The following is a 15,042-nucleotide window of genomic DNA, read 5'->3' as shown; positions in this document are numbered from 1 at the left end:
TAGGGATCTCTTCTCACAGAAGTCCCCACTGAGTGAAGATGATTACACCTAACAGAGTGTGAGGATCCCTTTGGGTAAAGAGTCCTCTAAGACTCCCTTTTTGATTCTCATGAAGTGACATGTCCTGTCTTGCCCATCTCACCCCTGGCCATCCAGAATATCCTCTATAAGCCTGAGGTCCCAGGGAAAGCAACAGTAAACAACCCCAGTAATTTTCTGGGGAATGGAAAAACTGAAAGTAGATCTTCCAGGTCAGTTTTCCTGGTGTGTAATTGCTTAGGAGGCCCAGGAGTTAGGCCTGCCTGAAGTCTGTTACTACTTCTTTAACCCACTTATAGGGTATCAATAGAGGTAAACATACAATACTACATTCCTTTAAAAGGGTCTATTTATTAGGGGTGCAGTGGATCAAAAAAAAATAGTGACCCCAATTTTTTCCCCTCTTCCAATCTCTCACCCTTAACATGAAGGTGTAAGAGCTCACCCTGTGCTCATGTTTGATTAGCATGGATGCAGCTGGTAATCCATGTGATAGTGACTCTCCCACTGTCTGTTCAAGGGATTGCAAAAGAGGCAAGTTAGTCTCCAGCTATTATCGTATGAACAGGCACATTTAGATGCACATTGTGGCAACTCTCACTTGGGATTCAAACTTTCTAGTAGTCTTTTTCCTGACTCCTGTGTTCAGAAATGGAGCTTAGATTTGATCTAACAGAAAAGAGGGCTTTCTTCTCACAACAACTTCATTTACCACGAGGTCCCTTTGTTAGAAGTGAACATGCACTTTCTCGTGATTCAATTGCTTTCTACAGCAGAGGGGCTGAGCTACTGGAAGTGGGGCCCCAGGCCTCAGCATCAGCATCACCCGGGAACATGTTCCAAATGCAGAATCTTAGGCTCTGCCTCAGACTTGTTGATTCGGAATCTGCCTTAGAACGATCTCAGGGGGTTAGTGTGCACAGTAACATTTGACAAGCCCTGGTTTAGAGAATCCAGGTTCAAGGGTATGAGAAATTAATACATTCTGGCAATCAGGAGTGGTCAACATGAACTCATTAACTTTTGTTTCATCACTAGATTTTCTATCCATAAAACATCAATGTACATTCTCTCTTCCTCACTTTTCAAGACAAGATAATCATAATCAGAACGTTATGAAACCCTCTAGACAAGCAAATAACTAGAAATGAGATTTGCATTTTGAGGCTGTGAACAGGATACCCAGATTTGTTGTTTCCCATTCAAATATATGTGTCTTAATTCTATCAGAGTTACCTGTACTGGCAGATGTTTCTTGCAAACCAAGCACAGACTTCCCCTGAAAAGAAAAAGACCATGTTCTGCTGTTAAGCAACTGAAATCAATGCAATGATTGAAAATAATTAAGAATAATTTTTTTGGCACCAGATACACTTCTTGGATTTGAGATGTGGGTCATCAACAGGTGAGAGGCCAAAATCAACTCAGTCAAAATATGAGTGAAATAGCAAGGAAAATAAATGGGTACCAGACTGAGCTCGTCTACAAAATGAAAGAGGCAGGTGGTTGAATTCTGTTAGATGATAACCATCAAACATGGAGTGAATTGACAAAGAAGGGTGGATTTTATGTAGATACCACTGGGGAAAAAAAAAACAAAGACTGAGATTCTGCTGCGATATGTTTACGTAGAAAACAAAGAAATAAGGACACTAAAATTCAAAGGAACATGGAAGCAGAAATTAAAATAATAGAGTAGCTCTTTTCACAGCATTAATCTAGGAGAATTTGAACTTTCCATCTGACACTGAGACTTGGGGGGAACTCTCAGTCTTCTGAACAAGTTGTTTTGATTTTTTCAGGAGAAAACTTCTACTTTTTAAAGTCATTTGTCTCATATAGAATAGTGTAGAGCCTAAGGACATTCCATAAGCATCAGTACTATCTAGTACACATCATAAAAGCTGGGAATACCTTTCTGATTTTTGTGTTTGGATGAATCTGGTTTTAAGAAAGTACCTTGAGGAATATAAAATCTTTCAGTTCTGGATCAAGGATGATTTTTACAATGAACTCACTTTTGGGGAAGAGGGATTGATAAGAAACCTCCTGAAAATTTAGATTTGTAAATTAAAGTTAGCTTGGAGGTAAAAGCTAAAGTGCTGAAGCTTTGTGGCCTGTAGCTTTGATGTGCAATTCTCTCTTTCTTATCTGGACTTTCTGTTTTAAGAGCCTAATCTCTTATAAGAAAAGTATTCATGGAAGCAGTTGAAACAATGGCACCTGCAGGTCACTTTGATTGAGTAGGTGTTTTTATTTTAATTCAATAAGTAAATTAAGGTTGGGTTTCTTGCTGAGAGCAATGTTTACTCACTATAATAATGGGTGTAATATGTTATGTGTGAGATCTTGTGCTTATTTTAAAAGAAAGGATGTTCCTTTTGTAAAGCCCTATTAAAATATGCTTCTTTTTCTTGATCTTTGTACTCATTTTATGACTGAAATAGAATTCTATAAATGAATAATTATAACGTATTTCAAATAACTTTGAACTATAATTACTAAAATTATCTCTTGGTTCTCTAGATTATTAATCTTGCCTTGAATCATAGTGACCTGGGATTTAAAATAATTAGTGTTTTATAGGCTTTTATGATCAGAAAAGCATCAACATACACATATAGATTACATATATAGCCATAAAAGTGTACACTATGTGACTTATGTCAGAATTTCCCTGAAGAAATACTTATCTGAAAGTTTAAATTTGTGTTGTTTATGATCCTCATTCTTTTAGGAGCAAATATTTGTATGGTCACTGGAATCATTCACTTTTGGTGAAAATAACTGGCAACTCTAGGATAATTTTGTGATCTAGAAAATTGATAATCAAATTTCAATGTGTATATTAATAGGGGTCTGATTTGGAAAGAGAAACATCACATTAATTCACACAGAGAAAGTTTAATATAAAGAATGATTAAGGAGGAGGTGGGATGAATTAGGAGATTGGGATTGACATATATATACTACATGCGTGCTAAGTCACTTCAATTGTGCCTGACTCTGCGCCCAGGGGACTGTAGCCTGCCAGCCTCCTCCATGAGATTCTCCAGGTAACAACACTGGAGTAAGTTGCCATTTCCTCCTCCAGGGGATCTTCCTGACCCAGGGATCGAACCTGCGTCTGTAACTTATGTCTTCTGTACTGGCAGGCAGGTTCTTTACCACTAGTGCCACCTGGGAAGCCTCAGATATGCAGTATTATGTATAAAATAGACAACTAACGAGAACTTACTAAATAGCACAGGGAACTCTACTATTCAGTGCTGTGTGGTGACCTAATGGGAAGGCAATTCAAAAAACAGAGGATATATGTAAACATATAGCTGATTCACTTTGTTGTACAACAGAAACATTGCAAAGCAGCTGTGCTCCAATAAAAATTAATTTAAAAATGGGAGCAATTTAAAAAAAGAATTATTAACTAGTAGTGGGACATAATGACCAATGGGTTAAACACCTCTAAAGGAGATAAGAATGACAAATACAGGAGCAGCCAGTAGCTTGAGGGTTGAGGCAGAGCCCACAGGGAATGAATGCATTCCCCCATCACTAAGACTGAGAGAGCTCTTTGAAGAGGGTATAACAAAGGTCCATTGGATGGTGGAGAAGTTCACTGAGGTGTCACAGGCTGAGTGAGTGGAGTGACTGTTCCCTGCAAGGACATCTGCAGAAACTTCCAAGTGGCTTGACAACTTGCAGTCGTGTAATTATTAGAGCTTTTGACTTCACTAACTTCTAGGGGCTTGGGGAGATTTTACTGATCTTGGAATTATAGGAAATATGTCTTAGAGTTGTGTAAAACTTGATGTAGATTGTTTTATATATGTTTTCTCATTCAAAATCCATAGGTCTGTATACTTTGATATGACCCCCATGAACTTTTCCTAAGAATTAAGGCCAAATTTCTTAGAATGACTAATATGTTCTCAGAGCCTGAATCTAACGTATTTCTCTAGACTCATTACTCGTCAACTTCTGCACTCCATTTCTAAAAGTTATAATGGATGCTTTCCTAATCCCCACTGAGCTCCCTTATTGGATTTACAATACTCCCCATTCTTTCTTTTAAATACACAAATGATGTTTACAGCCTGTAAAATATATCTGGCTAGCATGACACTCTCTCATATGCCCTAAACTCCTGCTTCTATCACTTGAAGTTGTATTCTCACAAAGAATCAGATAAGTGTGAAATCTTTTGATTTAAGTTAAACTTACTATTATAATTGGACTTCCCACGTGGCACTAGTGATAAAGAGCCCATTTGCCAATGCAAGAGATATGAGATATGGGTTCCATTTCTGGGTCAGGAAGATCCCCTGGAGGAGGAAATGGAAACCCACTTCAGTATTCTTGGAGAATCCCATGGACAGAGGAACCTGGCAGGTTACAGTCCATGTGATTGTAAAAGAGTTGGACATGACTGAAGTGACTTATAATTATGTAATTTAATGAAAGTGAACATAAAGGGTTGTGATATTAGTACAAAAAGAGAGTTGCATGTAAGAAATACAATTGAGAATTTCTTCCAGCATGCTGGCAGACAAAAAAGTCTGAACATTCTCCTTCTAACAGCTTCTATACAAGCTGGATAAAATACAATAAAAATTATTAGACATGTATAACTGTGCTTATGAAAAAATGGACCTCAGTTTCCAAGGATAAACCAGGAATTGTAAATTAAACGAGCCTGAGCTGAGGTTTAGTCTTTTTTGGAGGCTGAAGCCAAATGGCTTTAATGCCTACAAGGGAGAGGAAATGAGGCTAGTCCTTTATCACTAGAGAGTTTAAAATAAAACCCTTGTATAAAGCCTGGGTTTTGAAATGCTACACCTTCTGTGTAAAAGTGGACTAAAAAACAATCCATACACCAGCATAAAGAGTTGATGAGAAAGTGTATCTGCCTGGAGGGAAGGAGAGAAAGGAAAATCTCTAAGAACCTGATCCCAAGGTTTGAAATGATAATATCCACATATTCTGGGCACCCTCAAGCCATGAAATTGTATGAAAATTTCAAGAAAATTGCTGCAAGCTAATGGTGTCCCTGGGATGCTTTACAGAAACAAACGCAAAGCCACTTTGGAGAAACATCTCCCTGTGGTAGAGGATTTCAACAGAACTTATTGAAGATGTGGTCACAATCCCAGATTACAAAACAGATGAGAAAAAACAACATATCATGAGCAACAGCCACGTGGCACGGTAAATAGGAGACTGAATCCCCCAAACCTGCAAGGGGAATGATAAAATAAGTACATTTAAAATAACAGAACATGTAGAAGAATGCATTAAAATCACACAAGGTAAGATACAATGAGAAGACAAGACATCTTGCAAATAAATCAAAGAGAACTCCTAATAATGGTTACTGTGTGTGTGTTAGACACTCATTTAGGTCCGACTCTTAGGACCCCAAGGACTGTAGCCCACCGGCCTCCTCTGTCCATGGGATTCTCCAGTCAAGAATACTAGAATTTCCTTCTCCAGGGAATCTTCCTGACCCAGGGATCGAACTTGGGTCTCCTGCATTGCAGGCAGATTCTTTACCGTCTGAGCCACCAGGGAAGTCCAACGAATACTGTGGTCATTGAAAGGAAAAATCCAATGCCTGAGTTGTGAAGGGAAAGCTTAGTGCAGTATAGTATATGCGGGTTGCGTGCCAGTATCAGTGTGTTGCTTAGTCAGCTCCCAAGTGGCAGTTTCTGCTTTCTTCTGCACTTTTCATGTTCCTCGTACAGTATGAGTACCCAGGAGTATAAAGATTATTCCAAATAGATTATGTTTTCAGGTTTTAAAGCTTGACTTAAGTGAGACTCACCTAATACTTGACACAGAGGGCTAAAATTAAAGGGTAAAAATATGTATTCTAGGCCATTCTAAGTAAAATAGAGTTAGTTTAGATATGCTAATAACAAATACTCTTTAGGAACTGAGCATTCTTCTTCGGTTATTAAGAATTAAGAGCATTATACGTGATGATAAGAAAGAACGCTTCACTTGGAAACTGGGTCAAGTCAAGTCTTGTTTGTATCTGATATCATAAAAATGGGAGGAAGATCTCCAACATATTTTTTGAGGCTAGTATATTTTTGATAACAAAATTGGGAAAGGGCAGCATGTAAATAGGAAATTAGAGATTATGTTCATTTATGAACAGAGATGAGTATAAAATATATAAAATAATAATCAAATATGATTATCTTATGAAGAGGGATAATGACCATTCAGTTCCTCAAATATTTGCAAAAATTCTGGGAAAATATCAACACTCATTTATGGTAAAACCTTTTTTAGCAAACTAGAATAGAACAATACTTCTTTAACTGGACAAAGGTATCTAACAGAAATGTATAATGAATATCATTCTTAGAAGATTTATCCTCTATTCTTGCTCATATTCAGTGTTATATTAGAAGTCCTAATCAGCACAATAAGAGAAAAAAACATTGATTGGTATTTACTATTGTTCGCAGTGTCTATATAGAAAACACAGGACTTTACAAACCATTGGAATTAATCAGTGAGGCAAATGTACTGCTTGATTTATCAACAATATTTAAACATCTGAAGTGATCCCTTTATCTAAGCAGGTAATAATTAGAAAATATAATTTTAGAAATATATTATTTGTATATTTGCAAGAAAAAAATCTGAAGTACTTAAAGATAAATACAAGAAAAGTTGTTTCATACTTCTATAAAGAAAATAATAAATTTTATTAAAACATAGTAAGGGATCCTAGATGAATGAAGAACCATATCTTGTTTCTGAATGAGTACATTTGGCATGATAAATTCTCCTCCAATTAATACCTATATTCAACATGATTACAATAAAAATATGAAGAGAACTTGGCAATTAGATTCTGAAACTCACATAGAAGAGTTAATGAACAAGGAGAGTCAAGACAGTTTAGAAGAGGAGGGAAAGACACTATCTGTTATCAGAATTATCTTAAAGCATTAGTAATGAATGAATGGCACTGATACATAGGAAAACAAATTAGATAGTTGAACCTAGAAATAGACTCAAGTAGATATAAGAGTTTGGTCATTGACATTAGCAGCATTACAAGTAAGTGAGAAAATGTTAATTCTTTTTTAAAAAAGTGGTGCTAGGACAACTAGATATCTACATGAAAAAAATTGCATCTCTATCCCATAATACACACACACATACACACACACTCAGACGTGCACACACGCAGATGGATTAAAGACCAAAATTAGAAAAGCAAACATTAAATATTAAACAGTTTAAGAAAAACATGTAGAAGAGCTTTATAACTTTGGTTTAGCAAAGATTTTTTGAATAAGACACAAAAAATACAAGCCAAAAAGAAAAGATGGTTAAAATTGACTACAATAAAACCTAAAACAAAATTGAGAAGATAATCCACCACCATCTAGGAGAAGATATTTGCAATGCACATAGAGATTAGAATCGAAAGTATATTAATAACTCTTTTAACTCAATAAGAAGAAGAAAGAAAATAACTATGAGAAATACGGAGAAAAGATATAACATGTAGCTCATAGAGGGTGAAACCTGACTGGCCAATAATCCTATAAGAAATATCCATCTAGTCTGATTATGTGAGAACTTCAAAACAGCAGTGAAATACCATTATGTTATTAGTGAGAAGAACAAAAATCAAAAAGTCTGATAACTCCATGTATTAGTGAGATTGTGGGAATACTGCTGGAAGACCCATAAATAGGACAGCTACTTTGAAGAACTATTTGGGAATATCAAGAAAAATTTGACTGCTCAAACTCTGCATGACTCAACAGTTCTACCTCAAGGTATGTGTACATGTGTGTACTCAGTTGCTCAGTCATGTCTGACTCTGCAACGCCCTGGGCTGTAGTCTGCCAGGCTCCTCTGTCCATGGGATTTTCCTGGCAAGAATAGTGGGGTGGGTTGCCATTTCCTACTCCAGGGCATTTTCCCGACCCAGGGGTCAAACCCATGTCTCTTGAATCTCCTGCACTGGCAGGTGGATTTTTTACCACTGTGCCATCTGGGAAGCCCCTCAAGGTATGCATGGGGGCTACTGCATGGCAGAAATCTTGGAGCCAGGCAATGCTCAGCCCTTCACTTTAGAATAGATATCACAAATATTCACAGAAACAATTCTAAAAACCTGGAGGAAAAACTAGGGATATGGAGCTCATCAGTTCAGTTCAGTTCAGTTGCTCAGTCATGTCCGACTCTTCGTGACCCCATAAATCAGAGCACGCCAGGCCTCCCTGTCCATCACCAACTCCCGGAGTTCACTCAAACTCATGTCCATCGAGTCAGTGATGCCATGCAGCCATCGCATCCTCTGTTGTCCCCTTCTCCTCCTGCCCCCAATCCCTCCCAGCATCAGGGTCTTTTCCAGTGAGTCAACTCTTTGCATGAGGTGGCCAAAGTATTGGAGTTTCAGCTTCAGCATCAGTCCTTTCAGTGAACACCCATCACTGGTCTCCTTTAGGATGGACTGGTTGGATCTCCTTTCAGTCCAAGGGACTCTCAAGAGTCTTCTCCAACACCACAATTCAAAAGCATGAATTCTTCGGTGCTCAGCTTTCTTCACAGTCCAACTCTCACATCCATACATGACCACTGGAAAAACCATAGCCTTGACTAGACGGACCTTTGTTGGCAAAGTAATGTGTCTGCTTTTGAATATGCTATCTAGGTTGGTCATAACTTTCCTTCCAAGGAGTAAGCATCTTCTAGTTTCATGGCTGCAATCACCATCTGCAGTGATTTTGGAGCCCCCCCAAAATAAAGTCTGACACTGTTTCCACTGTTTCCCCATCTATTTCCCATGAAGTGGTGGGACCGGATGCCATGATCTTAGTTTTCTGAATGTTAAGCTTTAAGCCAACTTTTCCACTCTCCTCTTTTACCTTCATCAAGAGGCTTTTTAGTTTCTCTTCACCTTCTGCCATAAGGGTGCTGTCATCTGCATATCTGAGGTTATTGATATTTTTCCCGGCAATCTTGATTCCATCTTGGAGCTCCCTCATAGTCATTAGAAATTGTCCTACTACTTCTACCTGGTTTCAAGAAGTTGAAACTGGAGACTGTGGACATATTTTGATATTTGTGTAAGAAATAAAATCTATGACTCCTATCAAAAGACATATCCAGAAGCAAAGCATTTCTTGCCCTATATCAAAAGATTGGAGGGACTTCCCTGGTTGTCCCAGTGGCTAAGAATCCAAGCTCCCAATGCAGGAGGCCAGAATTCAATCCCTGGCTCGGGAACTTGATCCCATATGCCATAACTAAGAATTCCCATGCCCAAATGAAGATTGAAGACTCCGAGTGCTGCAACAATGACCTGGTGGAGCCAAATAAATAAGCTAATTTAAAAAAAGATTGAAAAATAAACATACCTTGATATGTTTATATAAGAATGAAAAGTTCTGAACAGAACAAAAGGCAACGTTTCTTTGTTTTTCAAGGTAGTTGTGCTCTTGGAAAATTAAAAAATATTCCTGGATATTTAAATGGTATCAAAACCCTAGTAGCTCAGTTGGTAAAGATTCTACCTGTGATGCAGGAGACTGTGGTTTGATTCCTGGGTTGGGAATAGCTGCTGGAGAAGGGATAGGCTACTCACTCCAGTATTCTTGGGCTTCCCTGGTGGCTCAGCTGATAAAGAATCTGGGAAGACCTGGGTTTGATCCCTGGGTTGGGAAGATTCCCTGGAGGAGGGCATGGCAACCCACTCCAGTATTCTGGACTGAAGAATTCCATGGACTACAGTCACAAAGATTTGGACACAACTGAGCCACTTTGACTTTCACTTTCTTTAATAAATAAATAACATATCCTTTCTGGTTTATAAGTAAAAATGAGTTAACATCAATGTTCAAGTGATTATAAACAGGTCTTTTAGCTCCTAAATGCCTGGCATGATATTTGAGTCACTTGGGAAGCAGAACAGTTACTTTATGTGGGGAATTGGTCCAAGGTGAGGATGGTTCACTTCCCTGACCTTTCCCCACAAAATGCCAGTTGTGCCCCAATCACTGAGATAATAAGCACCCCAACTGAAGCATTTTCAGCTTCCTGGAGAGCTCTTTTATCATTAATTTTTCTGTGCCCCAGAAGTGCATGTTACCACTATCTCACTGATCCTTTTGTATAACAATGAGCTGTTTACATATCTATTCTTTCTTCCAACCCATGGCTTCCCAGAGGATGGGGACTATGTGTTATTTTATAACTCAGAGCCCTAGAAGTGCTCAATAAATATTTATTGTATGAAATATAATTTAATCAAATCTACCCTTTTAGGTTTGAGTTTGTAGCTTGTTACTGGACTGCTTGCTGTCTTTTTTCCCCCCTTCCCAATGCAATTTTTTTAATCTATAAAAAGCTGAAAAGAGAGATAATCCTTTAGCAGAAGGCATCTTTAGTTTTTTTTTTTTTTTTTTTTTTAAGTCTATCGTGTACTGCTGGCCCCTCAGATCAGTCCCTATTAACTGAATGTCTTCATCTACAGAGAAATTAGGGTAAAGAGAGTTGTGGCTCTTGTAAGCGAACTATGTACATATAACTGACCAACATTTGAGAAATACTGGAAGACCTGGATCTTGCATGCCTTCTTTACTTCTCTGTAAGGCAGACATCCTTAATTCCCTCCTCCTACCTTCTTTTGCCTATATCTTTGTCAAGCAGCTCTAATTTGGCCAGTTCTGCCCCAGCATTTGTCATAAAGATATATATACCTTGTGGATGTAGACGAGTCTTCATGTTCTAAGCTACATGGATTGATGAGATGGGTTTACTCACTGAAATCAGATTTTTCATCTTTAAATCATAAGTGGCATTAATTGAACCCAAGAAGAAATCAAGGGGATTCATGAACAGATTTATAAATTTTCTTATTTCTGCATTTTAATTATACTGGCATTTTAACTGCATTGTAATTGAGCTTTAATTGCATGTATTTGTATAAATTAAAAAATAATTAGTGCTCTGTAGCACTATGGGAAACTAATTTATGCATATAGACCTTTAAAGATGCACACATGGAGAATGATTTCATAGCTCTCACCATGTCAGACACGTTAAAATTGTCCTTGCTGAAAGGTCTACAGCTCTCAAAGTGGATGGGCCTTTCCTGTTCTCTCTGTGACTGAGAGTGAGACAGAGTTGGAGCTTGAGTGGAGGGCAGTGCTGAGTATTTATGGGACTCCCAGCTTGGAAAATCTTTTAAATATTAAATATACATATATATGTTTTATGTAAGAATTACAATGTATGACCCCTATGTGGATATATATTCTGTTTTCTGATAGGAGTAAGACATTTTATATTTCTTATATAAATTGTATATATATTTAATATATATATGTAAAATAAATTTATTTTTCTAGCTTAGCCTTGAGAAGTTTCTGTGCTCTGATTGCATGTGGGCGGTGAGGACAGAGGATGAGTCACTAAATGAGGGCAACAGAAGCAATGAATTTTTAACAATATTTCTGGCATAGGTTATCACTGCAAAGCTAGGCGAGATGTAGAGGCTATTCATTCAACAGACATTTAATGAACGCCTACTTGGTGTCTGGCACTATTGAAGTATGGCCCCATCCCATTTCACAGGTCATTTACCCAAAAGCAATGTGGATTTTCTAGCCTTTCCTTCCATGTCCTTACTCAGTGTCTTAGCTTTCATTAGAAACCTGAATGTTACATAATCTTGGCAAATTGTGGATTGGGCTCCCCTGTGTCCCAGTCCTCTGGGTGCTTCAGAATATGCCATTCCCTTCACCTACCCGATATCCCAGAGTTCTTAGTGGCAGGTTCATTGCTTAAAAATTGCATATTTATCTTTTTTTGGAAAGAAAAAAGCTAAGAAGCTTAGTAACTAAGACGGTATTACTCCCTTGCCTTGAGATTATGGCACCAAAAGCCTCTGGTAAGCAAGAGGATCCAGTGTAAGTAAACTTCCTGTCCTCTCCTAGCTCAGGGTCTGTACTTGTTCTCTCTGTCTGCCCTTCTGGACAATCCTCCTACACATGACTTTCATTTCATCCCTCCCGAGAGAACTTCCTGGGTACCCAATGTGGAATTATTCCTTTCCTTTGTTTTATTCCTATAGCACATTCTGCAGCTTTCTCTTTTGTGACACCTGGGTTAGAGTTAGATTCTAATTGGCAGTACCTGGAGGTCGGGGATGGGGTCTTATTTCTTTTTAGCCACCTGAAGGACTCACTTTGTGGCTTTGTCTCTAATAGATATAATCTGAATCTGAGAGTCAAGGGGCAAATATCTCCAGGAGTGTGTGTGTGTGTGTGTGTGTGAACTACAAGCCACTACTATAATTTTCTAGGATATTTTATTGCACAAAAATATAAGTCAGTCAACATTCTCACGGCAATTTGTAGGCTCTCTTCTGGGATATAGCTTGGTTTCCTGGCCTTATATTTTTTTTTTAAGTGGGGCTGCTCTTTGCAAAAGAAAACTCATCAACTCTTAAAACATTTTGCAGCCAGATGGTGTTCCAGGCCTTTGAAGCACACCCCTCTCCAAAGGGCTTGTGATGGGGAGAGAGACAGAGAGGAGTTTTATCTCTCTCCTGTGAACATTATCCTTGTGCATGGCCTGGAGAGAAGAAAATCCAAAAAGGAGTACTTCCCATTCAAGACAGGTAAAGCTTATCATGTGTCTTTCATCCCTTGCAAACTCCTAGTCAGAGCAGGGATGTTTCCAGGATCTTGCCCCTTGGACTGGACTTTATTCAGATGTAGATAATGTCCCTGAGTTCCAGAATAACTGTTTTTCACCTTTGGCCTAACCAACTACATGAGTTAGGGTAATGCTAGCTGCTATGACAAATAGATCCTACAATGTGCAATACCTCAAATGAACAGAAATTGATTTCTTGTTAAGGTAGTTGTGCCAAGCTATGGTTCCTTGTGGATGGATATCTCCTTTATGAAATGATTCCAACCCAGGCCTTTTCCATCCTGTGGCTCTATCAACCCACGGAGGTTGACATCTGCATCCAGACAAAGGTTTTAGAAAAGGAATGAAGGTCCAATAATTGCTTACAAGCCTTGGTCTGGACGTGATTGATGCTCATTATTTTGGTTCATGTTATCTTGTCTCCAGATGCAAGAGGACTGGGAAGCAGCCGCTCTGCAGAGACCACTCATAGCTCTGTACTGTGGAAAGGGGATTCTGAGTTTAGGGTATAGTTAGCTGTTGGGGTTGCTCTGTTACCTTTCTAGGGCAACACCGTTGTCCAGTGGCCCAGATGCTCATCTTGCATCAAAATAGTTGTCTGTTGCTCACTGCTCAAGCAGTCATCTCATTACCATTGAACCACTGAAGCAACTTAACTTTTGCTTCCTAACAGATAATTGGTAAGTGACCCAAATGTACTCCCAGGTCTGTCTCCACCTGTCTTGGGCAGAATGGGGAAGAAAGCTGACCTCTCTAATAGATACTTAACGATGGTGCTGGTGGGGCGGTTCTCATCTTTATACCAGGCATGGCTCACCCATCCCCCTCCCATAAAGATCCCCTGGAGAAGGGAATGGCTACCTACTGCAGTATTCGTGCCTGGAGAATTCCATGGACAGAAGAGCCTGGTGAGCTATAGTCCATGGGGTTGCAAAGAGTCGGCCACGACTGAGTGACTAACACTTTCACTTTCCCTTTCACATGAAGTCCACAGCCCAGTCCATCCCATTGGTTCTCCTAAGGCTAAGACTGTGGGCTGAGATACTTTCTAATAAATATCACTTAAGCTTATGTTGGAGAAGGCATTGGCGACCCACTCCAGTACTCTTGCCTGGAAAATCCCATGGACAGAGGAGCCTGGTAGGCTGCAGTCCATGGGGTGGCAAAGAGTCGGACACGACTGAGTGACTTCACTTTCACTTTTCACTTTCATGCATTGGAGAAGGAAATGGCAACCCACTCCAGTGTTCTTGCCTGGAGAATCCCAGGGACAGAGGAGCCTGGTAGGAGGCCGTCTATGGGGTCACAGAGAGTCAGACACAGCTGAAGCGACTCAGCAGCCTCTGTGCGACCCCATAGACGGCAGCCCACCAGGATGCTCATCTCAGCAGCAGCAGTGCACAATTGCGCTCATCTCACACGCTAGTAAAGTAATGCTCAAAATTCTCCAAGCCAGGCTTCAACAATACGTGAACTGTGAACTTCCAAATGTTCAAGCTGGTTTTAGAAAAGGCAGAGGAACCAGAGATCAAATTGCCAAACCCATTGGATCATTGAAAAAGCAAGAGAGTCCCAGAAAAAAACATCTATTTCTGCTTTATTGACTATGCCAAAGCCTTTGACTGTCTGAACCACAATAAGTTGTGGAAAATTCTGAAAGAGATGGGAATACCAGACCACCTGACCTGCCTCTTGAGAAATCTGTGTGCAGGTCAGGAAGCAACAGTTAGAACTGGACATGGAACAACAGACTGGTTCCAAATAGGAAAAGGAGTACATCAAGGCTGTATATTGTCACCCTGCTTACTTAACTTCTATGCAGAGTACATCATGAGAAACGCTGGACTGGAAGAAACAGAAGCTGGAATCGAGATTGCCGGGAGAAATATCAATAGGTGGTGAATAATTAGGATCTCACTGCACTGGGGACTCATTTGGTGAAGTCATAGACTATGGTAGATTTTACCTGTTGTTGTTTTTGTTCAGTCACTCAGTCATGTCTGATTCTTTGAGATCCCATGGACTGCAGCACACCAGGCTCCTCTGGTTTCCACTATAACCCAGGGTTTGCTCAAATTCATATCCATTGGGTGGTGGTGCTATCTAACCATCACATTCTCTGCTGCCCTCTTCTCCTGCCCTCAATCTTTCCCAGCATCAGAGTCTTCCAGTGAGTTGGCTGTTCTCATCAGATGGCCAAAATATTGTAGCTTCAGTCTCAGCACCAGTTCTTCCAATGAATATTCAGAATGATTTTCTTTAGAATTGACTTGTTTGATCTCTTTGCTCTCCAAGGGACTC

This window comes from Capra hircus, chromosome 9, assembly GCF_001704415.2.
Source record: "Capra hircus breed San Clemente chromosome 9, ASM170441v1, whole genome shotgun sequence".
Taxonomy (NCBI): domain Eukaryota; kingdom Metazoa; phylum Chordata; class Mammalia; order Artiodactyla; family Bovidae; genus Capra; species Capra hircus.
The sequence above is the reverse complement of the archived record's forward strand: the minus strand, read 5'-3'. Positions refer to the sequence as shown.